Genomic DNA, 26,792 nt, shown 5'->3' on the forward strand with positions numbered 1-26,792 from the left:
AATGGCGTGAAAACACCACGTGATCCCCGTCCGCACCCCAGCGTAATCATGTGAAAACACCTTGCAATGCCCGCCCGCACCCCAGTGTAATCGTGCAAAAACACCACGCAATCCCCATCCGCACCCTAGCATAATAGTGCAAAAACACCTCGCAATTCCTGCCAGCACCTCAGTGTAATTGCGCAAAAACACCACACGATCCCTGTCCGCACCCCATTGTAATCATGTGAAAACACCTCAGAATCCCCGCCCTCACCACAGCATAACTGCGCACAATCACCCAGCGAACCCTGTGCGCCCCCCCTAGAAAATGCATGCCATCCCACGCAAGCCCTGGCCCACCACCAGCCAAATGGCGCTCCAACACCTCACAATCCATGGCATGCAGCCCCCTCCAGATGGGACAACCCATCCCAGCCCCCATCACCTGTGACGCCACCCTGCAGGCAGGCCCCTGCAGACAGGATACCTCCACCCCAGCCCCCATCAACCATGACCCCACCCTGGAGGGAGCCCCCTCCAGACTGAATAACCTCAATATGTGCCACATGAACAAACACTTGCCAGGTGTCTCACAGCCTGAGCCTCATTGAGCTGCTATTTCTTGAAGAGAATCCATAATAAACACATCACTGGTTGGCCAATTTGTGAAGGACATGGCAATCAGACAGTGCACCACGTGCCGAGACAGCTGCATTGGGAAGCCAATGTGTAAATACAAAGAAATGCCAATAGTGTATCCCAGTGCAAGAGGTTGACTAACACCAGAGATGATGATAACTGTACAAACACATGCTGGTGAGGGGGGAAGTACCACCTGTGTGTTACACAGCATCAAGTGTAATGTCCTGAGCATGTAACACTTCTACAGTCACCCCACCCACCTCACTCACAAACACAGTCAGGGCAAATACACAGTCATGCTGCACATGTGAAAGGAAATGCCATTTGCCCATGCACACACAAAATCCCACTTCACACACCACCACAGTTCCAACCCATGTGTATACTCACCCCGCAAATAAACTCCAAACATTGCACATGCAAGTAAACAACCACACACATTACTAACAATGGGCAGGATCAGGGCTACTAAATAGACTACCAAACAGACACACTGCAAAAATAACTGTGACTAACAATGACTGTGAGAGTACAAAAAATATATTCACCTGTTGTATTGTTCACATACATACAGTAAATCAATCATAAAATATGTCCATGTCAAAATAGAAAAACAAAATATCCATGTGTAGAAAAATATTTACAATAGAAAATTACTAAAAATACAAATTCAACAGGGTGACCATGAACCCTCAAACACACTAACAAACTATGTACAAAAAAACATGGCGGAAACTCCAGAGTCCACTCCAAAAAATAAATAAATAAAAGGAAATGTACACCTACAGAACTATGTACAAACAAATGTATTAATATTTGTGATCCAAGCTCCAAATAATAAGGAAAAATGAAAGGAAACTTATATCTACAAAAATATGTACACAGGTAGCAAACTAGTCCTCCTTGTCACCAATGTCACTCAATGTCTGGGCCAGGGCATCATCGAGCACTGCATCCGCTTCCCCTAGGCGGGCCTCCGTACTCTCCTCAAGGGCTTGCAGGGCCACCAGCATGGACCTCTCCATCTCCTCCTACTCCCTGCCCACCTCTCTGCACGACGCAGTACAATCTCCGTCCTAACCATGGTGACTTTCGCCTCCCGAGCCTGCTGCCAATCTGCCCCAATTCGCTGCCCGTATCACACAAACACTGAAGACATCCTCGATCTGAGGTCCACATTTGCGTCCTGCCTGATGCCGGATACCTGCCCCCTTGGGATGGTTTGCCCTGACTACATAAGCCTCCTCCTCAGAGTATGCTGCTGCCAGAGTGTGCCTACTTTGTGTGGACACCCTCAAGCCTGATGACACTAGCCGGGTGTATCTGGCCCGTGCCCTGCTCCTGGGTGCTTGCTCTCCCTCCATTGCCTGTTGTAGCCTGGATCAGCATGGTGACCACCTCAGCTGATTCACCGTCGACTCCCAAATCATGCCGGGATGTTGGCTCCACCAGACAGGCCAACATGGATGGGACTGGTGCACAGGGATCCCTGGTGGTATCTGGGCCAGAAGGCACCTGGGAGGACAAGTGGCACACAGAGGAGCAAGACGAGGAGGAGGTCGCATTAGTGGCAAGCACACACAGCACATTGCAACAGGAATGCTACTAGCCAGTTCAGGAGATACCAGACGTCATTGTGATGATGTGCAAGCACACGAGTGCAAGCATGCACATCACCACTAATGATGCCGGTACGCTTTCCGATACCGACTAGTAGGGGTACCACTTTGCCCCAAATGGCAACATCCGCAGGCATTGGGGTGTCGGTCTTGGTGGAACCAACCAACACCTGCAGAAGGTGTATGGTAGCAGGTGCATACTGCTGCAGGTGCTGAACCAGGGACATGATTCTGCCCAGGTACCTCCACAGTGACCTGCACAGCCTCATGGCCCTGGATCAGGACTGCAGCAGTCACACCCATGTCATCAACCCCGGTGGGCCCCAGGGATTAAGCTGATATGGCCCCCTCTTCCTCTTCCTCCCCTGGCAACCTGGATGCCTCCCCAGCGACCGCTGCAGTGGATGGCCACTGTGTCTGTTCACCTGTCCCACCCACTGCCGAGGACTCCATGTCCACCTTTGCCCTCTTGGACCTGCTCTCAGCAGCTGTGGCCGAGTCAGACGCGGCAGCAGCCTCCTTGCTCCCCGATGATATAATGTCCAGGGGGCGTGAATGGGCCTTGCGTCTCTGCCCGGTGGAGGCATCCCTGCTGCCTTGCTCCTTGCCCTGCACCTTCTCCACCCTCTTCTTCCAACACAACTGCATGTAAGTTGACATAGAACACAAACATCAGGGTACTGTACCGATGTGTGTTTGCTACCAAAAACATGCGCATGAAGTACACTGCTAAAGGGTACAACCATCATCGCCCTCCACAACACACGGGTACATGCAATTTACATACATAGACATACATGTGTGTCATTCACAACAGACAATCACAACCTGGAACATGGCACTGCCACAACGGATAATGTGCGCATACTACACACATGCATCATATGCTCATGCACATGACATGCACACACATCACCGGACAGTCCTCAAGCAGTGCACTGAGCAATCACATCAGCCTCCCCTCAACAGCTATCACGCACCATGACTAGGTCACACATTGAAATGCACATGTTACATCTATCCAGGAGTGATGGCCAGTCACACAGTCACATCTTAGACACATACATATGAACACCATGCATGCACATGAGGATGCCAACACCACCTCATCTGTCACACTACTCACATGGGCACGTATCAGACACATGTGACAAACCACATGTGCTAGTGAAATGTTGCAGTGCAACACACAATGCAAATGTATGACCATTGAAATCACACATGGTTCACTGAATGCATGTAGATCACTGTCTGGGACATGCACACAGACATCCGTACAAGAGGCATACTTGCTGTAAGCCCAAGGTGCACACTCCCACCATACATTAACATGCAAATGCATTGTGGAGCCAGAAACACATGGAGGCTCACCTGACGACTCCAGACAGAGCTGCAAATTGCTGACCTGGGTGTGCAGCGCCGGGTAGAATTTATCCAGGACCCGCATGTTGGTGTTGTTCAACTGGGCCCTGTGCCCCCCTTGCTTGGCACCATCCTGGAGGAAGCGCAGGGCCTTGTTGTAGGTCATGGATTTGAGGTCCTCCCAGCGCTTGTGCACTTGGACCACCCCGTGTTTATGGCATACACAATCCAGTCCCAGATCAGCTTCCGTCCTTCCTTGCAAACTTGCATTGGGGTGTGGAAGAGGGCATCATAATGCCCCAGGACATGCTCCACCAGGAAGTCAACTTCTTTGGCAGTGAAGTAGACAGCCCTCTTCCTCGCTGCCACAGGGTTGCCACTAACCTCTGAAGATGTTGGTTGAGACATGGCAACCCCTGAGGGAAGTGTGGGTGGGCAAGTTGGTCCTGGGGCTGGGTTGTTGAGCAATGGTGATGTTCTGACACATTGGGAGTCTTCTGAGGTGGTCACAGGGCCAAGGACAGAAGCAAAGGCAATGGCTGGACAGCAGGCACTCAAATTGAAGGGCAGGTGGGAAGCAGGCACACACAGTGGGCAGGCAGCAGCAGATGGCTGGTGGGAGGCAGCTCAGGGCAGTAGGAGGCAGATAAAAAGGCTTGCAGGCAGGAGTGTGGGTCTTCCATGTCTCTTGATTGGGCAGACAGAAACAGAGTGACGGTCAGAGGAAAGGGCCTCATCGCATAAGTTACGTTACATGTGCTGTGTGTTGGGCTTTGGCGTTCAGATTCGGTCTAAAGGAGTGCATGGGAGAACATTAAACCGCACATGTGAATTGGAGCGGATGGATGTGTGGACTTTGGAGATTTTTGGGGTGCCACGCAATTTGTTCACTACTGTGACAGTGCAAGCTTCTTATTTTGGTGGGGGATTTGCCACTGCACACATGTGCATGTACTTTTCTTTTTTCAGAGGCTAACGGTGAGTCGCATACACGTTATTCATACTCTGGTTGCCCGTTTGTATCGCATACCCCCATTGCCAACATCACTGTGGCTTTCATGGGCTTCACGTAGGCATTTTTTGTGTTGCTTGGTTCCACAGCTTACCGCATAATGCTTTTTCTTTTCATGGGCGCTACCGAAGGGTCACGTACACGCATTTCTGATATTTGGGGTACCTGTGCGTTAAGTGTCCTGTTCATTTTTTCCCCTGGGGTAATATTGAGCCTAGCTGGACCACACTAGCATGTTTTACATCACATACCCTGCCCCCTCACTCTAATTGCCCAGGACAATTGCTTGGTGTGACTTCCATTGTACAAATCCATCTGTACCATGAGTGGGAAGGCCACAAGAGGGAAAGATGGCAGAGGTGGCTAGGTTTGGGGACATGCAGAGAGAACTGTTCCCTACCCCCAACAGGGTCAGGCAGCTGCAGGTGATGCTGCCCTCCCCACTATCCATGGTCAGGGAGCTGCAGGGGCTGCCCCTGTCACCAACAACCAGGGTCAGGGAGCTACAGCAGTATCTGTTGTCCCACACTCCAGGAACATGGACACGCAGCGGCAGCTGATGTCCGTGCGTCCAAGAGGAAGGGACGTCCCCGCAAAACACCTGTCCCCAGCACCCTGGGTCAGGGATCTGCAGGGTCATCTGCTCTCCCAAGCACCCAGGTTGAGGCACCTGCAGATGCAGCTGCTGTCCCCAACTGTGAGGATCAGGGAGCTACAGAAGTATCTGTTGTCAATCCCAAAGGTAAACAGACACGCACAGGAAGCTGATGTCCATGCGTCCAAAGGGAAGGAACGTCCCAGCAAAACACCTGTCCCCAGCACCCTGGGTCAGGGATCTGAAGGGTCATCTGCTCTCCCAAGCACCCAGGTTCAGGCACCTGCAGATGCAGATGCTGTCCACAACCGCCAGGTTCAGGGAACTACAACAGTATCTGTTGTCATCCCCGTCAGGTACACGGACACGCTGGGGCAACTGATGTCCGTGTGTCCAAGGTGAAGGGATGTACAGTTAAAGGCCCTGGACCCAGCTCTCATGTTGAGGGACCTGCAGGGCCAGTTACTCACACAACATCAGTGGGTAATGGCATGGCCCAGGTCACTACTGGTCCCAGCCACATAGGGTCTGCACCACCTTCCAAGAGGCAAAAGCATGCAGAATAGGCAAAAGGCTCAGTCCCAAAGCACGGCAATTGAGACTGCCACGTTGAGGAAGAGGAGCTTCAATTATGAAGAACTTCACATCCTTGTGGACTACATGCGCAACCACCACCGTGACATGTGCACGCAGTCAGAGACCAGACATACACATGCTCAGCGTACGGTGCACTGGCAGCGAGTCACGGATGGCATCAACGCCTTGGGGAATGAGAGGCACACTGCTTGTGAGGTCATGAAGCAGTGGAATGACCTCCACCGTCGAACCAAAAGCGAAGCTGGGTGCCAAACTCGCTTCTGCTCTGGTGACTGGAGGTGGGTCACCACAGGAGCAGGATCTCACGCCACATGAGGAGGCCATGAGCGTGTTGATTCATGTGGATCAGCTGCAAGGTGTGGGATGCCTGCCAGATAACGAGGAAACGTCTGGTGAGTGATGAAGCGTGTGCATCCAGAATATGTGTATGTAGATAAAAATAAATGTGTATGATTGTGTAGAACTGCCTGCATTTGTATGACTGCCATGGGTGAACCATGTCATGGTGTACTGATCCGTGCTTAGTGTACTGCAGAGTGCATACAAACCATGTGCTGCACATCCGTTGAACATGGCTTTGGGACAATAGTCATCAACAGCTGTCAGATACTAAAAGATATTTCTGGCATGCCAAGACAACGTGGCATCTGGGTATATACATCAGTGATGTCAGTGACTCGGCTATGCCAGTCAAGTACTTGTGTATGAAGAATGTGCTACTGTTAGGGAGACTACTCAAAATGTGCTAATTTCCCTTACCTTTTGAGACCCCCAGCAACTTTGCTGGATTTCTAGGATTTGATTTTTCTACCTGGGAAGAGTACGAGCCTTTATTCCCACACTTTGATGTATTTTGTGTGTGTTTTACCCTTGTGTTCTTTGGTTATGGAGTTTTAAAAGAACTCCATAGGCATCATCTTTTTCTGTGTGTCACACAGCACCTTCGGCACAGTGGCAGAGTGTTGTCTTTCAGGCTTCCCAAGGTTTAAATACCTTCTCTGGGACTGACTACTGTCTCCCAGAGCATTTTACATTTACTGACCCAGCACACCCTATCTTACTATAGAGTGCTGGAGGGGTTGGCTAGCTCCCCTTGTGTCAAAACACTCATGTAACAGTAAAATGTTACCCTTTCCTACTTTAAATGGCTGGTGGCAATGGTTTAGATCAAACTACCATGATTTTTCCCGACCGCTAACACCTGAGTGTCTTTGGTGGACAGGATGTGAGGGAGGTGCCAGAAACTCCCCGTGCTTAGTCTCCTAGGAGACCTGAATGCACTCTGGCATGATTGGCTGGCTGGCTGTCCGGTAAGGACAGTCACCCTGCTGTGTGAGTGACAGCCAGGCTGGAATGAATGGGGGAAAACTGTTTAAAAGCGGGTCTCTGGGACTTGGAAAAAAGAGTCGACCACTGGAACGAAAGAACCGAAGATGAGCTGAAGGAAGAGGACTGCTGCAGCTCCTGGACGACCGGTGAAGCCCTGCTGCAGGTCCGAATTGCCTGAAACTCCATCGACAGAGAAGCCCTTCAAGGTTAACTTCTTCCCTTGAGTTTGGTGGGAACAACCAACTCGCAAGCCACCTTGACACCGTCCCCATCTGGTCGAATTTTCATCAGAGTACTGTTGAAAACCGATAGCCAGAAGGAAGGAAACCAGCTTGTGGACTCACACCTTAAACCAACGTCTTGCTAAAGCTATTGGCCTCATCCCTGGGCAGTGCAGGAACCTCCCAACATCCTCCTTCTTGTCCCTACGACTGAAGCTCAGGAACAGTGAGATCTGCTCGATCTGCCAGGAACAACTGCCTCAGCTACAGCTCTTCTTTATTGACAAGGAACTGTGCAAACGCGGTCCGGAACTCTTTTCAGCCATCGAGAAAGTGCATGAAACTTTCCGCAACTATGAAGGCTTGTCCTTCCCTTAACATTCGTCAAACTTTTTTCCTAGCCACATTCTTCTAATCCATGTGGCAAAGACTTAAACGTTACTTACCAGAACTGTGCTATCCTATACAAAAGACTCTGAACCATTGAGTTTGGCCCATGCTGATTGAGAAGAATTGCTGGTTGTATTTAACTGAAACCCTTTTCCATGCCTATGAATGTATTTGGGCTGTCTATTCTTATAACCTTATCTTTTTACTCCTTTAATAAGTATCTGAAGTGCCATTTTGCTCCCACCTCATTTGGAGCTAAGCTTACTCATTGTCTTACCGGTTGGTTGTATTTTTGTGGTTTATTAGTGTGTGATATTGAGCTGTTTATGCTAGTGTAATGTTTTCTAACTGACTGAGTAAATACATGTATATTCTTTTACCAAGAAACCTTGAGTAAGTGTATATTTGAATCACTGTATTGGTTGGTCCTTTGTGTAACTTCTACTGCTCACTCAAACTCTTGAGATAACTCTGGCTGCTCAGCCATCGCTACCACTTTACTGCGTAGTACAGGCTTGTACAAAGGTGAAATTGTGCTTACACTTCTAGTCCTAATTGCCTGTAGTGTTCACAAAAGGTACTGCAGGTGCTTCTGCCTAACAGCTACACACCATGCACTGCATGTAGTAGAAAGTCCATGCACACATGTCCATATGTGGTTTCCTGCTACCCATACCTTACTTGAACACTGGCAACAGGCGGGACATTGTGCCATGAGTGATATGGCATTTTACTACACTGTGTATGTCCCAGCCGCAGCTATGGCACTGATCCCCTTGAAAATACAGTGTCTGGAGTCATCCATGTTCACCGGCCACACTCAGCACTCCCCCAACGGGTGCATGGCCCTGTTCCTCTTGTGTGTCACTGTCCCCTCTTCCTATCTCCTAGCACATGTCATCACTCTCTCCACATCACACACCTGGGACACCACACTCGGGCATTTCAACATTGTGTGCCCTCCCTGTGCCAGTGGTACACTGGTGTTATATGTAATTGTAGTGGACTTGGCTGTTATTATGTGTGCACATGTTCTCCTGTAGGTTAAGGTCATGTTGCAAATCCACTTCATGAGTCACAAATGTCATGTTTTAGTATACTGTTTGCTGTGCCATGGGACAGAATGTGCATCCGCAGATACATGTGTGTTGGCAATGTGTGCAGTGCTTACATGGTCAGGGACATGGGATGGGGTGGCAAGTCTTCATAAGCCATGATCTCAGTGATTTGTGTACATAGTGTGTGTATGCAAATGATGGCATGTTAGCATGCATGGCAATGTGTTGCAGGCCAGTATTGTGATGACAATGCATGTAGTAGATGCAATTAACATGATTCTTCATGTCTTTATGTGTCCATGTGCAGGTTATAAGCCACCATATTCAGGGGAGGAGGTAGAGGAGGAACTGGAGCCTGAATCCCAAGAAAGCACCAGTGGAGGACCTGTTGTGGCAGCCCATGAGAATACACTGGTGCTACAGGCATCCGGGGCATGACTCAGTATGAGTGTTAGGGAGAATTCTCACCCAAGTGCTAAATTCCCTCTACCTTAGAGCCCTCCAGCTCTTTTGCTATATTTTAGGACTTTGAACTTTTCATTTTCAATGTGTTTCACTGTTGTGTTCTTTGGATATGGAGTTTTAGACAACTCCATAGGCATCATTGTTTTCTTGTGTGTCACACAGCACCTTCAGTGCAGTGGCAAAGGGGTGTCTTTCAGACTTCCCAAGGTTTAAATACCTTCTCTGGGACTGACTACTGTCTCCCTGAGCATGTAAATTTAAATGGACTTTGCTAGTCTTTTTAAATTCATAGACCCAGCAGACACTATCTTCCTGTAGAGTGCTGGAGGGGGTGACTAGCATCCCCTGTGTCTAGATACTCATGTAACAGTCAAATGTTATCCTTTCCTCGTGAAATGGCTGGTGGCAGTGTTTTTAGAACAAACTATTATGATTTTTCCCGACCGTGAACACCAGTAGCTAAAAATCCAGTATGCCATATTCCTCAATATGGCGCCCATGATCCGTCTATAAAAACAGACTCCGGTCATCTTTTTTTCACTGTGTCTTTTAGGAAAGGTCCTTCTTGTGTTTAACTCTGCATGCCAAACCAGGTTTGGTCCCTTTGTTTGATGCACTTTAGCGGGCTTCAGCGCTGAAAGCCTCCTCTGGCGCCTGAGTGTCTGGGGTGGACAGGATGTGAGGGAGGTGCCCGAAACTCCCTGTGCTTAGTCTCCTAGGAGACCTGAATGCACTCTGGTGTGATTGGCTGGCTGACTGTCCGGCAAGGACAGCCACCCTGCTGGGTGAGTGACAGCTAGGCTGGAATGAATGGGAGAAAACTGTTTAAAAGGCGAGTCTCCAGGACGGAAAGGCAGAGTTGGCCACTGGAACTAAAGAACGGAAGACAAGCTGAAGGAAGATGACTGCTGCAACTCCTGGACCATTGGTTTGCCCGGTGAAGCCTGCTGCAGGTCCAAATTGCCTGAAACTCCATTGACAGAGAAGCTCCTTCAAGGATGACTTCTTCCCTTGAGCTGGTGGGAACAACCAACTCGTAAGCCACCTGGACACCGTCTCCATACTGGTCGAATTTTCATCAGAGTGCTGTTGAAAACCAGATAGCCAGTGAGAAGGATACCAGTTTGTGGACTTTAATGCACTCACACCTTAAAATCGATGCTTAGCTAAGCTTGTGGCCTCTTCCTTGGGCAGTGCAGGAACCTCCCGACGTCCTCCTTCCTGTCCCCATGACTGAAGCTCAGGAACAGCGAGATCTGCAGGAACTGCCAGGAACAACTGCCTCAGCTACAGCTTTTCTTCATCATTAAGGTACTGTGCAAACTCGGTGTGGAAATCCTTTCTGCTGCAGTGAAAGTTTGTGAAACTTTCACAACTTTGGGGCCTTGTTCGCTCCTAAACCAACATATAACTCTTTTTCGGGCAAACTACTTCCTCAAACATTGGCAAAGACTCGTTTACTACCAGAACTGTGCTATCCTATCCACAACTCTGAACCATTGACTTTGGCCCAGGCCTATTTAATTGAATTGCTGGTTGTAGTGAACTGAAACTAGTTGCCCTGCCTATGAAAGTAATCATGCTTTAAATTATTGTAACCTTGTCTTTCTACCCCTTTTGAAAATAACTGAAGTACAATTTTGCTCCCACTTCAGGGGAGCTTAACTTGTTCAGAAAATTATTGGTTGTGTACTGTAGTGTATTAGAGTGTGATATTGAGCTGCTTTCACACTAGTGGAATGTTTTCCAATTGACTGTGTAAATAAATGTATATTCTTTTACCAAGAAACCTTGAAAAGTGTTTGTTTCAACTACTATGATTGCAAGCCCTTTGAGTAACACCTTGTACTGCTCACATTACTCTTGAGATAAGTCTGGCTGCTCAGCCACTGCTACCACATAACTGTGTAGTATGGGCTTGTACCAAAGGTGAGATTGTGCTTACACCTGTAGTCTTAATTGTGTGTAGTTTTCCCAAAGGGCACTCATGTAATTCTGTCTAACACTGGTGTACAGTGGTGAGGATCAAGTATCGTTGCTATATTGAGGGTGCTGCTCTTACCTTGGTTCAAATAACACTCACAAGGCTAAGCACCACTAGAGAAGCAATTGTTTTATCATTTCTGATATGGATAGCTACAGACAGGAACCCTAGTCATTTTAACAGCTAATCAGCTGAGAGAAATGTGTAAAGCTAGGAATCTCACTGTTAAAGGCAAGAAAAATGAACTGATAGAAAAGTTGTTGGAATGTCAAAGTCAAAGAAATAGGTCTGCTGTACCGACTTCTGGGGAAAATGTGGAAAATGATGATGAGGATTATAATGTTTCAGAGTCACACTCAAATGTTATTGATGAGTTAGATGAGGCAGAAGAGTCTCCAGATGTAGGCCTCACTTTACCTCTACTTACTCTTAGGCCTCGATCTTTTTCCACAGGGTCCCTACCAGGTCCAATGATGAATACAGAGTTTGTCTTTCTTGGGAAGATGAGACTTTAGTTAGAATTCAAAAGAAACCGAGCCCAAGCTGAAAGTAAACATCAAGAATCTAGGCTTAGAGAAATGAGGTTGAATCATGCACTTGAAATGAAAAGGTTGTCTCTTGAGAATGGTTCTCTCCCAGAGTCTTCTAGGTCTTCCAGTACTAAGTGGCCTCACTTGCCAAAAGATGCAGTAAGTATGTATGAGGTTAAGCTTGATATTTTGGATTGGTTGGCAACTTTTGAATATAACCATGGGATTCAGACAATTACAGGGAATCAGATGTGTCCTTGGTTCTTTTCTAGACTACCCCCAATTGCATATGATGTTGTAATGGTGATGGGAAAAGTGGACAGAATGGAGTATGAAAGTGTGAAACTAGCTTTAATAGCTAGGTTTGGGAAAGCTCCTTCTCGGTATCTTAAGAGGTTTAGAACCCTCAAAAAGCATGATGGTACCCCTTGGGCTACCTGGGTGTGTGCATGTTTGAAAAACCTAGATGGTTGGGTTAAGGATTACAGAGTTAACACTTATGAAGGAATGAGAAATCTGTTCATGTTAGAATCTATCTATGATGCCTGCTCTCCTGAGCTGAAACCACACTTGGCAGACTCAAATGAGATTGATCCCAAAAAGTTGGCAAGAGCAGCTGACTCATGGGTGGCCAACAGGGCCACTCATACGGATTCTGGGGTCACTCATAAAAAGGATGAGGGGAGGCAGCACAAAGGTGAGAATACAGATAACACTAAATCCAGCCAACCAGAAGAGGCCCCCAAACAACAGAAGGGTAGACTCCATGGGAATCCTGGTAGGTCTAGTGAATCCTCTGGTGCTCAACCAGAGGGCGGTCAGCAGAAACCCCCATTCCAGAGAGCATTTGGTAAATGCTATGTTTGTGGGTCAACTGACCATGTGAAAGGAGATCCCAGATGCAAGGGTAAATCTGCAGGGGTCAGCACTGCCTCCTTAGCCTTCTCCCCAGAGGAAGATGTACAAATGGCGAGTGCTCACTTTCAACTATTTGCTGAAGAAACCTTGGTCTTCAGGCCACTGTATCCTTAGAGTCCATGGGTCTGGGTAAGAAACAGAATATGGGTTTGTATAACTCCATTCCAGAAAACTCCTAAGGGTATTATATGGACAATGTTCTTGTAAATGGCCAGGACACCCCTGCCATGAGAGACATTGGGGCCAGCAGAACAATTGTGGATGAAAGCTTTTTCAAGCCTGAGGATGCTGCTAAGGCACCTAAAGGTCCCACTAAATTTTCTGGAGGCCCTGTCCAATTGGTTCCAATTCTACCAGCTCTCATTCAGTGTAATATTATGACAGTGAGGATCCCTGTCAGTGTCCAGAATGAGGTGCCTGGGAGAGTCCTGTTGAGGAATGATTTAACAACTCTAGGAGTTGTATCCAGTACCCCCAGGCCTCCCAGTGCGAGAAAACAGAACCAAACCAAATTGGCTAGAGAGGCAACCTTATAAGACCCCTCTGAGCCTGTGTGAACCTCTACAGAGAACCCCACTGTAAGCCCTGGTGTTAGTAAGTTAACCTCTAACCCAGGCAAATCTGAGGCTAGAATAGTAGGGAAAATAGTCTTATATGTGTGTAGTGTAGTGTGAGTGCGTCAAGTGTTGGAGCTGTTGAAGCCTGTGCGTCTGCAGGGGGTCACATCCCCTCACAGGGCCAGTCAGTGTTACCATGTCCATCTGTGGTGGTTACGGTTGCAAGGCCATGCTCCACTGCATAGGTTTCCAGTCCTGGGATGGATGAGCAAGGGAGGAATGCAGTCCTGAGCCATAGACAGCAGCTTCACATCAAGGGCCATGCTCCCTTGGTCCGGCCGGCGTGGGGCATGCACACGTGGTGGACGTGTTGCAGCTGGCGAGACAGTGTGGGTGCAGTCAATGTTGCGTGTTGCACAGCAACAGGCTGCTTGCTTTAAGATGTTGGCTCGGGGCATGATTAGGGTGGCCAATTGGATGTTCGCCCGAGAAATACAGGTAGTGCACCAGCTGCAGGCATTGCGATCCGCATGCCGCTCACACAGGCTGCACATGCAGGCCAGTTGCAGGAGCCGGCAGGCCAATCTGAGGACTCTGCAGGCATCTCTGCTTGCAGAGACTTGGGCTCACAGGGAAGCCCTGAGGCAAGAGTTTCTGGTCCTCAGAGCTTCCATGGAAGTGCTAGTGGCAGCCTGCAGTACCCAGTACCAACAGCAGATGCAACTGTTGAGTCATACCATCTCGGGGGAAATCTGTGCATCCCGTGAGGTGTTACATGCGAACCTCTGAGGCTTCATGTTTCAGATGCATTCATATGGTCCTGCCGGGCCGCTGCCATGGAGGACCAGGCTAGGGTTCTATGCGGTCAACCTTTACCATCTTTGCATTTTACACAGGTAGGTAGCGACAGCCCTCCCAATCCATGATAGCCATGTGGTCCATGAACCCATGGAGGGAATTGTTTTTTTCAACATCCTCACATGTGGGTGTTGATGTGCACCCTGCCCCTCGCCCCTCCTGGGTGGATCGGCCCCCTTGCCCAAAATGGACATTTGTTTTCTTTTTTTCTACCCCCCCTGGCCAGATGTTGTCATGTCATATTTTGTTTTGCCCTTTCCTGGTTGTGGTCTTTGTTATTTTGTGTATTGATTGCCCTTGAGGTGTGCAAATAACTCCTCAAGCACTATACAGGTGCAGCGGTGTACGTACAGGCATACCTATTGAAGTCATCTAGAATGTTTGCATGGGGGTGTACAGGATGGCATGTTCAGGTAATCATGACTTTGTTTTTCCATGGCACGTGTGTACTGTTTCAATTATAATGCACAATGGGTGTTTTAATATGTTCGCCCATGTTGGTCCAGTAATCTGTGATGTGGTGGTGACTGCTCTCCTGGGTGAGATATCCTGCACCATTCAATGTATACACTCCTCATGCCCTCCACCAGACACTTTCCTTCCTTTAACAAATTAGGAAACACACTTACTGGTGAAGGTCATGTGGGATTTACAACATATAGATACAGTTTGGTAAGCATTTGCACTGTATTGCATGTTGGGCATGCTTAATTGTTGGGCATCTTTGCTGTATGTGTTGATTGTCTTATACATCCTTTGCATGCTCACATGGCATTGTGGTAATTTGATTAGCACTCATGTCAATGTGAAAGCTACCTATGTGGATACCTCAATGGGCACACCAAATGTGCTGTGCAGCATGTCATTGTACACCAGTAAACCAGGCCATGGGCTCCTTGATCTGTCATTTCCTTGTTATTGACTCTCTGTGCCACTCTCTCTCGCTCTCCCTCTGGTGTGGTACATCGTACGCCTGTACAAATCAATGTCAATGGCCATTCATCTAGTGTCACCCTGTGTTGCTCCTGCACTCTGTGTTGTATGCATATTTTCTTTCTGGTGTCAACTGTGATCATGTATGTGCATGTATGTTGTGCTGTTACTCTGCATTGAATTCCATTTAGGTAGAGCGTCTCACGTTGGTGTGCATCATATGCAAGGCAGGTGAGTTTCACAGACAGGTGAGACCATGGCATTTGCTGACCCTTCGGTGGTGTTGGCGTGGGAGCGGGGACTGTGTGGGTTCACTCTGGCTTTACTAACCTTTAGCTCTGTCACTATTGCTCGAGGGTTGTATTACTCACCCAGGGGCAATGCCAATGATGGTTATGGTCTTGTTAATCTGATGGATTGCTGGGAACACTGTTTACTGATTATGACAATTGTGCTTTCTAATTGTGTGTCAGGCTTTCATGGTTGGGTGTGAGTGTGTAGCATGGTCAACAGTTTGTGGACTGTGTCAGGGGAAGATGTTTGAGTTGAGGTGTGCCTCATTCAACTTTATCAGGTCTAATGAGTGGCACATCTGATCCCTATCAGGGTTTGTGGGATTAGGGATGTTTTTCAGATTTGCCAGGTGGATTTTATGGTTCAACGATTAGTGTGGGCCACAGCAGTGACATTCCACAAACATGTTGCTGTGTCTGCTGGTATGTGGCCTATTGGTCTTACAGCACTTCAGGTTTTGTATTGTTAGTGGGTTTTCTTCCTTTTCTCAGGCATGTGGCAACATGGTCTATGCAGCTTCTAGTGTAACGCATCTGAGTGCACGGTGGTGAGGCATTGGAATAGATACAGCACTACACCATAAGTATGCAGTAACAATGACGTCTGCATTGACCATGTATTGGTGGTTTACAGTGTACTTTTATCATTATTTGTATGTTTAGGATTTTATATGTTTGCTTGTTGTTGTTGGCGTATGTCTCGCCGTGACGCTCCGTCGGTGTGCAGGAGTACTTTGTGCCATCAAGCAGGGTTCTGGCGGAGGAGCAAGAGGTGAGTGGATTATTCATTGTGAAGACATCCACTGAATATTCTCTTAGGCCACCAGTACCTTGTTATACGCTCACACCACATTTGTCTTGATAATACACGTGACTGAATGGACCAACTACTGAGAGACACTTCATACACAACCCTCCGCACCTCGACGCACTCTGACACTCACCATCATCATTATTCATTCTCCTCATTCACTCATGTCTCACCTGAAGTACTCAACCAAGTTGACAAGTACATGAAGGTGTCATCCCTATTGGTGTATGGCTGCTCATGCAGAACCATCATTGTAAACTTCTCCTCTAGGTCTAATGCTCTTGCTGATCTATGCATACTCTCCTTTAGTGGTGTTTCGTGTCAATCCTCCATCAGGCACTCACTTCTGCACAACATTGCTAATATGACATATACACAGCCTGCCTGACCACCAACTTACTGGTGAATAGCTTGATAGACTTCTGGAGAAACTGCTAGCGAAGTTGGCCTACACAAAAATGAACGCCCGTTAGGGCATTCTTGTGTATGTACGTGAACACCAGTGTGCATTGTAGCAGTCCGGAGCAACAGTCACTAGGGTCACATGATGAATGGTGGAATCCATCCATTGTTAATGCCCTGCTGCCCTCATTGTCCTTGATGTCTCATTTGCTTTTCACACAGTGATGCATTCCATCCTCATTTTGATGATACATGAATGAACAGTGGACTTGCTAAGTCATTCCGGAAAATATATTCCATGAAAACCCCACACTGTGTCCTTGCTTCTGCCCTACTTCAGCTGCCACCTGTGGCATCATGCAGGTGTCCATTCCTTTACCATGCATCTTTGACCTATACATTTGCCTGCTGCTATGCATATTTGGAACATTTTCATTATGATGAATGTGCTATGGTGAGGACAGAGAATTCTTCAGCACTGTTTGTAGTGACACACTGACACCCTTATTCACCATGTTAGCCACACAGCCATCCTGGTGTGGTGCCCTCAAAAAGACCTTGGCTTGTGCACCATTTACAAAAAGTTATGTGCCTATTGACTCCACTGCAGCCTACTTGTGCCACTGACTCAGTCCTTCCTACATGTTCGCACTCCATGCACACTCATTCCAAGGCAGGGCTGTTGCCTTGATGTTCAACTACCCCCTTCCATGACTGCCACATATTGATGTGATTGTGAATGTGTTTGTCTGGCAGGTATTGATGCACACAGTTAATGTACACTTCCAAAACATCACACATTTTACACGTGCTGTGTTACTCACCAGGCTACATTAGTGCTACTACCTATTGCACCAACTCCATGCTTGTAATCCACACCCTGTGTAATTCATTCAGGTCAAGGGCACAAGTATTATGCTTGATTTAAAGAACAGGGTCCACATCTATCTGCCACTGATTGTCCTCCATTGGCTAGCCATGGCAGATAGTGTCGAGTCATAGCAAGTGGGCATTGTGCACTGTGAATTGTGAGGCCTGCTTACTCCCTATCCGCTAATGTTCTCTCCTCAATGCTGTCCCTCTAGAGCCATTTCATCATGTTACTCTGACCTTATTCAGGTGAACCAGTTATTGATGGAGATTTTTTCCAGGGGATCTTTATCGTCTGCAGGGGCCAACTTCTGGGATACCCATCCTTCGCCCTCTGTTTGTGGACTCATTTCCTTATTTTCTATGAACTACCCATGTGTTTCATCTTCTACTCTTCCTTCTAACTTCTCTCTCCCTCTTCCCTGCTAAACAATCTGTTAAGGATTTTAAATAAGGGGCACACTCCAGATCAGGATTTTTTCTACTGGCCAGGGATGGAGCGCACAATTAAAACGCATTTAAGTTTATTACCTTCAGATTAAATTTCTGAGAAGGCAGCCAACCATTCTCACACCCCCCTTAACATACACCCTGTGTCGCAATGGACCATGAACCAGGCTGGTGTGTAATAATAAAATATTTATTTATTTTTAATTTTGAATAAAAATCAAACACATTCAATACAGGGCAGAAATCACCTGTGTGGTGATAATTACACAGTTAAATGATAGGATACACTAAGTTTAACCTTCTACTATAAGACACACAATGCACAATTGAATGAAAGCAAGATTACTTTTTGAGTAGAGCTTTTAAATGGCACCACAGTTAGGCTTTCTCCCTGCAATACTCCCTCAAACCACTGTTAACCAAATTTTGTGGGGGTGGAGAGGAGTAGCAAGGAGGCAGGTATACTAGGCAACAATCAACATGAACATCTGACCTACCATCCCTCAATGGGAGGCCAAAATCAGATTAAGCTCCCTTAAATGGCACTCGGAATTACTGAATGGTGATTTCACATGTGCGGCTGAACGGATAAGGCAAGAATGTGTGGCTGTATCGAAGAAGCAAGAAAACTCTCAAGCTACAAGGCAAGGTACTAAAAAACAGGCATACAGTTTAGAACATCGACTCTGAAAGGAAAAAAAACAGTGCCGCAAGAATCACATGTGCCAAAATTGCAATTGCTTCATTTAACAGGTTTAAAATAGGCAAACAATTTCAGAAATGAGCTAAACAGACAGAATCAAAAATCAGTGTTGCTGATGAAGGACAAAGGCACATAACAGGTATGATACTAAAGTAAAAGGGTGACTCTTGATGGGGACAGTATGGGATTCTTAAACAGGAGGGAAAACTCAGATTTTACAATGAAAGCAGTTACACGAGCAAAATCGGTTTAAAAGGAAAATGACAGGTTCTACTGAGACTTTTTTTTAGTGGCTAGATTATTAAAGAACGACACTGCCCACGAGAAGGTTAATTTGCAATGTCAACCCATTCACGCTGTGTGCCTCTTTATATGGGAATAAATTAAGTTATTCCAAATAGTACTAAGAACTTATACAACGGACTGAAATGATTTGGGAAGAATGGCGCTAACACATGGAGATTAACACAGATTTTCCTAAGGACAGAATACACAGGGGATTCTGACAATTTAAACATTTACTAGGGTATTTATAGGAATTCTACGGGATTGGACATAATGCAAGGTTACAGAGCAATGGATGCAGCTCTTTTTGGTTACTGGGGAAGGGTGATACTCATATAAAGCACTTGAATGGGGTAGTTTGGACAGCCAGCCAGGTCTCTGGATAGCAGGACAGGGGTTGGTCACTGCGCAGTGGCGGCTCTCCTCTAGAGACATGGCAAGGCAAACTATCTCAGTGGACAGTGGGGTGCATCAGCTGGACAAAGCAGGTCTGGTCACTGGATAATCCCAAAAGGGGTCAGTGGCCTTCTCCCATTTTTCCCTGAATTATTGGGATTTTTGTAGGGTTTAGTTCTGGATGGTGGTTCTGCTTGGATAGGAGGTACTGCATGTATCTGAATCAGCTACCCCTGGCCTGGTACTGGAATCGGGAATCTTGCAGGGTGAATGTTGAATGTCTGGATCTCTGGATGTTGATTTATGAATGTCCTGATTCTTGAATGTCCTGAATTTTGAATGTCTCCTCCTTATATAGGCCGGATGACATCAGAGGATTTTTACTATGTGGGCAAAACTAAGCTGGACCTACCTCTAAAATGGGATAGATCAGGCTGTAAATGTCACTGCCTCCCTGTAAGCAGATTGGACTGAAGGAAGTGACTCAGTTTTAGTGTGGGCTTTTTTATTAGGTGCTTTGTTATACCATAGTTACTTTTGCCAAAATCAGTTATGACACAAAACTCTTATAATTATAAACGTCACCCCTATAAAAATGTGATAGGCAAATACCATATTTCACATGGAGCATACTATTCCAAACCCAAAGTTTGTACGATGCTGTTTAGTCCTTCTTGCAATCTTTCGCAATTTTTATGGAAACTATTTCCCCGAAAAAATCTGCAAATGGACACACAGAAGCTTATTAATGTCCGACATATTTTCATTTAAGTTTCATAACTGTACTATGTGCGCTTCCCCCAGAAGTGTCACTTAAATGCTGTTTGCGTCTCCCACATGCTAGGAAGATCCACATTGTCTTATTTTCATGGCGTGAAAATTACATTCAAGCTGTCAAAATTTTACATTACTGCTTCTTTAGATTACTGACATAAATGTCTTTATATGAAAAGTCTTTTCAATCCCATGGGCTGGCTTTGTTCTCAAAAGTGGGCAGTCCTTTCAACCCCCCAGCCAAAAGTCATGCATGCTCTGGTCAGCTTTGACTCCCCTTTGATCCTAGGCAGTTGAAGCTGAGGAGAGGTGTCAAAGGAATTCACACTTCAGTGACAGGGCTTTCCATTGTCCCAGGGAATAATGTTCTTGATGTTATTGTAAAAATGAAACAAAGATGTTATAAAAGTCAAGTTGTTGACCTTCTTTTGTTGAGTAATTTACTTTGTGTGAATGTAAAAATTAGAAAGATCCCTATACAAAAATTGTAAACTGTAGTCATGGTTCAGCTGTTGTAAATCTTTTGGAAATAATGCCATTGAAAAATAAAATACTAAAACTTGTTTTTTTTATCTATCTTCTATTAGATAATTAACATCATTACCCCCCAGCCTGGCGAGGATCGTCCCAGGGTCCTGGAAGAGAAGGAAGGAAAGAGGGTGCCACCTCATACCCTCCACCTAAAGATGGAGGGTATGAGTGCCACTCCCTGATGAAGGAGAACTCCACCGAATGAACCCCTCTCTGCCCTACTCTTCCTCAACAAGAAGTCATGGAAGAGCATGGGAGGAATCTGTGGGGTGCATTTAAGGCCCTAACAGAAATTCCCTTCAAACCAAAAACCACATTTGGACATTGCCACAAAAATGCCTGTGCTCTGCTTCCCTGGCACATGTGTGGCAAGCATTGTACACTGCCACCAAAAGAATAGCTCTGAAATTGCTTTCCTGTCATTTGAATCATGTGAAAATGAAGTCAGAACGACTTTATACTTGCTATTCTGTCATCTGAAAACCAAAGTTGCACCCTGCATTTATTTTTCCTTTCATTTGAAATACCACAAAATATATGCTACAAGTCAAGATGGCCCTGTGTTTACTTTTTCCAAAAGAATTGACGAAAAGCTAGGAAATATATCTCAAAGACAACCTTGTCTGACTGTCCCTTTACATGATGGGCAGGGATCGCACATTGCAACTGACACGGCTTGGTTATCCTTTGATGTGAATCACTGTACGCAAAACTCTGAAAATCAAAGAAAACAGCTTCTATTTTTCATTCTGTGTCAAGATCAAAGAAACTCTGTGCGGTATCCCCTCTGTGTCTATGGATCAACATAACATGCAAACCCACGGAAAAGGATCAAGTGAAAGAGAATATAATTTACAGAACCGCATTGGAAGCCATAAATGAAAAGCTTGCACACGCGTGAATTTGTTCTTTGTAAAATGAGGAAAAATGACTTTTAAAACCCAACGTCAGATGACAGCTTTTGCTTGCATAAGATTGTTAGGGGATATGTTGTGGATGGGGGGCTGGCAAAGCCTTGTATATTATGTGTTTCCCCCCACAAGACTTCAATCAACTCGGCAGAGGTCCGGGACTACTAGTCAAACAAGTTTGACTGGAAGTCTTGCCTTCCCCTTTCGCACCTAGAAGTTAACTAATTCTGCAAGGACATTTGAGGGGCTGAGGGTGTGATAATTACCAGTTCTACCAGACTAGCAGGCATTTCTTGAAGAAAAATAAAGGATGCAAGTGGGGCCTGTGTTTGACAGAGAGGTGCGATTTCCTCCAGCACCCATTCCCAGGATGTCCTTTGTTGCAAGCTGAGCCAGGAGGGGACTATTTGGCTCTGGGGGTTTGCAGCATTGCCCTCCCATCTGACCAATCTTCCACATTGACATTAAAGGACTGCTATATTTCAAGACATTGTTCCCAGCTCCCTGAATATGTGGTAAATTTGTATTTTGCCAGTTCGCCATGTGATTTTTAGGAGAATGCAAAGAGACCAACAACATATTCCTAGCACTTGGTGAACTGAAATGGCAATGAAAGATGCTTTTTGGGGTGAATTATAAATGGAACAGATCTAAAACTAGGTGAAAAGATGCAGAATGTTATTAGGAATATGAGTAGTTATTGTCAGAATTTTAAATATTATACTGTTCATAAAAAGGGTGAAATTGTGCCAAAGGATGATGCAATATCGCACAGAGTTAGCGATCAGACTGTCCAGTTCCCTGTGACCTATGTAATCCGCATATCTGATTCTTATGGCAATGGCTAGTATACATTTTAAGTTTTGCTCTATAACTTATTTTGGTAAAAAGAAAAAAGTAGCTTTGTGAGACAAAGAAAGGTCATAAATGCAAACGCATAAATTATGTAATTTCCCCTGAACCAATCAGCCGGGGGAGGAGGGATGAGAGACTGTCCAATCCTGGGGTAGGGGTAATTTCAGGGTACTGCCCCCCAGGTTGTAAATCCAATGAAGTAATTTTGGCTATATGAGGGGGAGACAGAGAAACACAAGGGACTCACCCAAGTATAAAAATCCATTCAAGATCCAGGAAACCAGATCCATCCATCCAGGCAGATCCATCCATCCAGATCCAAGCACAAACAAGAATCCAGGGAGAAAGTAGAGGAGACAGCTGATCCTATGTAGGAGAGGCAAGTGAACAGGCACATTTCCCAGCTGTCTAAGATTCTATTCAGGAGAGTCCAGTGACCAGATCCCTTGGCCCAGCTGTCCCAGTGACCAGATCCCTTGGCCCAGCTGTGCAGAGTCCTTGCTGACTTTCCAGAATTCCAAATTCAAACGTACATTGTAAGTAGCACATAACCCAGTTTCCAAATTGCATACCTCTCTATTTTGAATCTTGAATCCTATTGAAAAATCCCATTGAATGTCCCATATTGCCTACATCATTCATTCACCTTTCCTTAGTAGAATTAGTATTTAGTCTGTGTATGTTAGGGTGTTCCTTAGAGAAATCTTTCCATAGTCGGTATAAGTCCTTAGTATTATTTTGAAGTAAATCAATTAATTTCCCCCATTGAAATTCACATTCCTTATTGTTGCCATTCGAAACCAACAATTTTGTTGAGTGTTTTTACTAAATATAGTCATTGAAAGATAGCCTAAATATAATTAGTCTTTGTGTAACAAAAAACAAATGTGCCTGTGTTCTGTGTGCAGTACCCATGAACTTTGATTGCATTTGTCCCATAGAAAAACCCAAACTGAAGTCCCATTGAGAACCATCCTTTTCTAAAAGAATCCCATTTGTCATGTGCCTCTGTTTCTTGGCCTGAAACTAATTTCCGAGTTTTGACAGTTCAGCCATTCCCGTGGCTGCCTGTCATCCCAAGTTCTGTGTAGAAAAGAATTGTCATTCTGCCGTGTGTGTCTTTTGCATTTGTTTTCATTCCCAAATCGCTTTGCTTACATGTATTCACGTACTCTTGGTACCCTGCTAGTAGCCTGTAAGCTTTCTCCTCTGTTTAGTGTAGCAACACGAGATTCTTTCCTAGATATCCCACTGCGGTTGCAAACTGCTGTACGAGTAAAAAGCAAATCCGATTATGCTGCTTTGCTCCAAAGTAAGGTTTTCATTTTCGTTGCTGGCCCCACTTCTTGAGGTGGTGTGCTGAATTCAAAATCCAATTTTCCCCTCTTCATTCTGATTACTTGCCACAGCCTTCAATTCACACATAATTTAGTTAGCCGACGTTTGGAGGTGAATGTTGCAGGAGGAGTGCTTAACCCAATTATCATCTGTTGCTTTAAAAACAATTTATCTTTTACTTGCTATTAAAGATTTCTCTCTATTGTGTTAGGAGTTGCATTACTGTATTGTGAGGATTTTTACATTTGTATTGCCACCAGATCAGTGGCTGCTGCCAAATTGTTTGATTTTGCTTGATTGTTCATTTGACCATAAAATTAATAAAGATCATATTGTTGCACACCGGCCTGGTTGCTGGTCCATTTAGACAAGGGGTGTTTGTTAAGGTGGGTGCGAGACTGGTTGGGGGCCTACTCAAATAAAGAACCCAGGGTTAATTAAAGATAAAAAGGCATTTTTTATTGTGCACAACGTTCATGGTCAGTGGAAGAAATCCCTGGCTGGAGTGTGCCGGGTCATAAAAACGTTACATGTCCTACCGCACTGCATGGACTCCAAGATGCACATGGACTGGACAATAGAGGATTCAAATGTGAGTTCTCCCCACTGCAAACTTTTACTTTGGACAACAATACTCCTGTAGAACCTTCTGACAATCCAAGTCAATAACCCAAACGGTTCTGGCACTGGCACTGACAGATGGATGTCAAAGTCTTTAATAGAGAGGTAATGCTTCATCCAGGCCTCTACAATGTTTATGGTCCCCTGTATGACCATACATAATTGACTGTGGCTATCATATTGCCATTTCTATCAAGCCCCCTTAAATCAAAAATCTACCAATAAGTACCAGCTCTCTTATTGAATGGTAGAGGGTAGAACATCTTGAGAGATATGGTTTCAGGATAATGACACGTTTGGCTAGACTATTTAATAGGGATGCCAAGTCTGTTCTAATGAGCAGAAACCATCTTTGCATCACTAACTCAAAGGGCCTGATCACGACTTGGCCGTTACCGCCGGCGGTATTACCGCTGGTGGTAATAGCCATACTGCCGAACTCCCCGCCGCTAATAGAGCCGGATCACGAGTTCGGCGGTAGAGTAATTCCCCATTCCCCATTGAGCCCATTCGGGAATGCCCCATTCCCCATTGGGCTCAATGGGGAATTTTCACGTTCTTACCGCCGGCGGATTTCCCGCCGGCGGTAATAGCGCACATTTTCGGCGGATTTCCCTCCAGATCAGAGCTGGGGCGAAATCCGCCGAAGCCCTGATTCGGCGAACCCTTAAATCCGGCGGTGTTAGTGCTACAGCCGGATTTAAGGGTTACCGCCAAAGTCGTGATCAGGCCCAAAGGCTGCATAGTCCACCAGAACTAAGGCAGTCTGATTCAGTGTATGATGTTACCAGGCAAATATTCAAGGTGACCAAGTTAGTCATGCCTTGACACCCAAGTGAGCAGGAAGCTGATGATCCAAAACATGGGAACCAAGTGAGACTGCACTGCACAAAGCTGAAAGGATGAGGATGAGATATGAAGAGGATTTAGCAATGGGTCATTGGATCTGAGAGGAGAAGAGCAAGACCAGAGGTATTCTGAGATGGAATTCAGGCAAAGAAGCTGTTCAAAACAGAAATGCTCTTCTGCCCTGCACCATACCTTGCAGTAGTCAGAGACATGGACCGGGCAGGTGAAGTTCATGATCTGCACAGGCTCAGGTTCCCACTCTACGTATCTCATCTATTTGTCAGTTGAGGTATTGGGAGGTATTTACTCTAGCCGGAGACTGAACCTTTCTCTAATGGGGCACAGTTCTGTTGAGGAGAGTAATCCAGATGACCCCAGGAAGGACAGAACAAAAGTTGTAGTAAATCATAATGCCTCTTTTTTATTAAAGTGATGTTCTGTTAAACATTATTTTCACAATTCCCATCATTCAATGTGAGACCTCCTGATTAACGTGAAAACTAATTGTGCCGGGCCTGGAAACCCAATTCCCAAATAAAAACTTCAACTATACCCTAGGATTTCTTCAGTGCATTTTGTTACCAAAACATATTCCTTAGGAAGAGACCACTTTTATATCCATCGTTTTACAGAGTTGAGCAAGATTTAAAGCATACATGTAATTACATTCCAAAGCATTATTGCAACTAAATAATAATAAGAGTTAATTGGGAGAAGAGAGGAAGAATGAAGAATGGGAAACAGTTAATATTGTCAAAGGAGTGTTGGAGTTGGTAAGAAGGAGTTGTTTAAGTAGGCAGGCTCACCTGATATCTGAAGGGCATAGTTGTGCCTTGATCATGGCTGGTTGTGTTTGTGTCTGGTCCTTCCAGTAGGGCCTGCGTTGCTGGCAGTTGTGGGGCTTGGTACGCCCTTGTCTGGTTGGGTTGTTGTTGCTGAAGTGTTTACCTGGGTGGTTGAAAAGAGGGAAAGGTGAGGTACCTTGCTGTAGGGGTTTGGGCAGTGCAGTGGTGGATGGCCGTGTCCCTATGTCACGCTCATTATGTTGTGCCTAATCCTGCCGTGAGGCCCCTGAGAGTGTATGCCGTTGTAAGGAAGGCAGTGAGTAGAGACTGGTGGCTGACCCTTACTAAATGCTAGGCACAAGTGCCCTATATATGAAGCCCATAGTGGGTGTGCAATGCAGGTTGGGGAGGGTGCCTGGGAGGTTGTCCCTGGCGTTCCCAAAAATATCACTGGAACGTTAGACTGGTGCTGGGTGGCTAGTGGGTGGGGCAAAGGCTCAGGTGCCTGTGGACCCTTCTCTCAGGTGAAGTCCTCGAGAAGGGTCACGTTCCATGGGCTTGGGGCCCCCTGGGAAGGGGGTCCAAGTGTGGCTGTAGTACGTGGTGGATGGTGGGCAAAGTGCCCAGTGGTGATGGTGTGGCGAGTGGTCTGTGGTGCCCGGTGCCCAGTCCCATATGGGGTCCATATGCGGAGCGGGATCTGGGTAGCGAGTCCTGTGTTGTCGGCAGGTATCATCCCAGGTGTGGCCCGAAAGCATGCTCAGTCCCTCATATATGGAACACCTGTTAAACACGCAAAAGCAATTGGCTAACCAAGCAGACTGGGTCAGGATTTCACAAATGTGGAACCTGCACAATGTGTCCCC

Source organism: Ambystoma mexicanum, chromosome 6p, assembly GCF_040938575.1.
Source record: "Ambystoma mexicanum isolate Mex_15411 chromosome 6p, UKY_AmexF1_1, whole genome shotgun sequence".
NCBI classification, from domain to species: Eukaryota; Metazoa; Chordata; class Amphibia; order Caudata; family Ambystomatidae; genus Ambystoma; species Ambystoma mexicanum.